General features: G+C 34.1%; 1 long non-coding RNA gene across 1 annotated transcript; it reads right to left on the reverse strand.

The window, feature by feature from the left end:
• Positions 598-2,646, reverse strand: LOC109947929. Its single transcript, XR_002270714.1, has 3 exons — positions 2,549-2,646; positions 1,355-1,409; positions 598-1,277 (listed from the first exon to the last, which is right to left on the reverse strand). It is a non-coding gene; the product is annotated as an uncharacterized LOC109947929 (long non-coding RNA).

Raw genomic sequence — 3,517 nt, forward strand, 5'->3', positions numbered from 1 at the left:
AACATAATTTAACTTATAAACCTAAATAGATAGCAAAACATTTATATATATATATATATAAAATAAAATAAAGGGCTTCACACAAATATACAATACACGTACATACATATTTTCACATTTAACATACATATTGTTTTCAAAATTTTGAATAATACAGACACAATTTACATATTATACCTGTATTTTTAATATATTATTGAATAAAAATAATATATTTAAATATATTTAAATAAATTATATTAAAATATTATATAGTGGTTGAACTTTTTAGTTGTATCTTGCCAAAATTTTACCTTATAAAACACGTACATATTTTATTCATACTTTTCCCATTCCATATTTTACCATATAAAACACATATTATATGAATAGTTTAGAAGATTCAATACACGGATTATACACATTTGTACTGTAAAACACGTATCTAACATAAAACATTAGAGGATTCTACACTTACATTTATTATTGTAACGAGAAATGTGTAGATCTATTTTGGGACCCAATAATTAAATATACCAATTTTTTTTTTTGTTAATATTATAATATACCATTAAATTATCAAAGAGAAACTTCATTAAATAATCTTCGACAATACAATGAAGACATCAACATAGTTATGTATTGTATACTTCTGGGACAACTATTGTAGCTTACTAATATAGTTATGTATTGTTCGTTAGACATGCATCCAATTCAAAACTTTCAATGTATGTATTCAAGTACAGCCGCTGCATGGTGTTCATTCATAGAATTATTGTTCACACTTCACACAAACAATATGAAAAGAAAAAGAATAAAATCTTGATATATTTTTTTCTTGGTCAGGTTACCATCTGAAGCAAGTGTTCAGTCTTAAAAATTTGCTGGCAAAGCTCTTCAAAATCTGGAGGGAACCCAAAAGACAAACTCCCAGACACATGTACAGAACTCGTAAGCTATACGTGTACTTGACAAAACACCGTGAACACATACTGTCATGAGAATTCTTTCCTAATCCGAACGAATTTATGATTTTCTGAGATCACCAAAAGCCCTAACTTGCAGAAAATGCAGTCATTCGATAGTCATGGGAAGATCTATTTAGCTTTTGCTGAGCTTTTATCCTTCTCAGATGATGGATTCGACGAGAGAGGCTTGTCCTCGACAGAAGCAGCTGAAGTAACAGGTTTCTTAAGCTGAACCAAGATCATTGTCATGTTGTCACACCCCTCTCCACCAGATGATGGTGCCAAGCACCTTTCAAACACTCTCTCACAAATCACCGAGAGTTTACTTTCCTACATTATCATACAAATATTTTATGTTACTCAGACAGTATATATTTGGATATATAAGGGAAGTCTCCTCAACTTACATGTTTTAATTGTTCCCGAACGTAGTCCACAAGTTGTTGGCTTGACATGCAGTCCCTAGAGAGCGTGCATCAGTGTCAACAAAGTAGGAACATATTAATTTCACTTATATTTCAGAAATAGAAAATACAGCATTAGAAAAATCATACGACAGAGACACAAGTTCAACAATGTTGTCAGCCTTTTGACCTCCCAAACATGTGCTTTCTAAGAACCTAACAAGGAGTCAAAACTAAATGACATGAAGTAACAACTGGAAGAACAATACTTTGAGGAGCAGTTGAGATCTTGAAACCAATCAGGTAAAGAAGGTGGAGAAAAAGCAAGCACAGATAACAACTAAATTGTTGACAACACAGACAAACAAGAATATGAGAGCATTCAGGAATTGCCTTAGGTAAACAGTAAACCAAATGGCACTAAAAGAAAGTACTCACCTCACCTTACTACCACACATATTTTCTCTCGCACAAGCATTGGATGGATAATAAACAATGTTATTAACTTTTTTTTTTCCCATGGGAACAAATATTCAAAACTAAGTTACAGGGAAATCTTGACAGAGAACCACGTATGAATTTACGAGTGCATTCTTCAATAATATTTAGTTTTGGGCTTACTATCACATGATACACCGGAGTAACAGGTTCAACGGAGACAAGTTCAAATCAGCAGACCTTCGCATCAAAGATTCTTCCCTTAAAGGAAAACTTTTAAATCCAGATACAGAACACAGGAGATTCAACTTGATTACTTTCCTCCGACATTTTGGAAAATAAGAAGCTAACAAGGTTACTTGTACATTTATAACCATAACTATATTGTCGGAGAGCTTGCAAATCTTGTATATATACTAGTTAAAGCCAAGTGTCATCAGACCGTCAACTACATATAACTTCATTCTTACATTAACCAGTAATTGTTAAATTCCATGCATTTACAGGCTTCTAAAGAGATGGTAATTGGTTCTTCCACAGGATGTATTTCTAGCTAACTGTTTAAGTAACAGCCATCTTAACTTGTGAGAAGAACCAACCACATAAAGCCCTTCCTTCCACCCTTCCAATTTTTCTAGTCTTACCCCTACAGCCTTTGGCGTTGGAGAACATATCAGATGGAGATAAAATATACACAGTAATTGACAGAAACCTATTTTTTCGGATAGGAAAGTAAATTAAAAAGGGAAACAAACTTACCATATCCCATCACAAGCTATGACGAGAAACTCATCATCATCACAAATCTCAACCTACATCAAGGGAAATTTTAAAACTTTGAACAACATAAAATTAGAGCAACTGCAAACAAATCTGATAAACAACCATCGACAAGTCCTATTTATACTACGAAGAGGCGGCAACTAATGGCTTTTGATTGGTCGAATGTGAGGCTGGTGATATGCTCGATTCCAAGATTATCCAATTTTCCCTTGATGCCAACAGCTCATGCTTTAAACAAAGGCCTAGTCATATATGGGTAGTGTTATAAAATAACCTGGGATATGTGTGATAATTCAGAGCTGCACGTAAAGTAGATGAGACACAGTATTTAACGAGGTTCGGCTATGCCTACGTCATCGGAGAGCAGCAGCAGTAACTTTTCCACTATGTAAAATAATAGGGCTACAAGTTTAGTGTTTACAATATATGTGGCTCACTGAATTTTCTCTCTAGGAGAATTTCTCTCTGCTCTCTCTTTCCTCTTTCTTCCTTCTCTTCCTTTCTCCTTTTTTCTTCTCTTCTTCTTTCCGTTTCTCTTCTTATTTATAGGCTGAAATAATCACTATTCATCACTATTCATCACTGTTCACCCGTGACAGACAAACTCTATCAAAGCCGCCAAATGAACAGTAATGAACAGTAATGAACAGTAATGAAAACTCTATCAAGCCGCCAAATGAACAGTAATGAATAGTTAGTGGGCTCCACATGTTTATTCTTTTACAACACTCCCCCTTGGAGACCACTAATGATATGTCGGTTGTATCATTAAAGACTTGCTTGGAGAAAACCTAGTAAGGTAGAGAACTGATGGAAAGAAGAGTACAACAATCTGTATAGCATACTTCTGGATGCTCCCCCTGATTAATATCTCCCCCTGATGTCTTCATGACTATCTTTTGGATTGAGAATCTTTCGGAGTGACACATATACAATTATAACCAA

The sequence above is a fragment of the Prunus persica genome, chromosome G3, assembly GCF_000346465.2.
Source record: "Prunus persica cultivar Lovell chromosome G3, Prunus_persica_NCBIv2, whole genome shotgun sequence".
In the NCBI taxonomy this organism is placed as follows: domain Eukaryota; kingdom Viridiplantae; phylum Streptophyta; class Magnoliopsida; order Rosales; family Rosaceae; genus Prunus; species Prunus persica.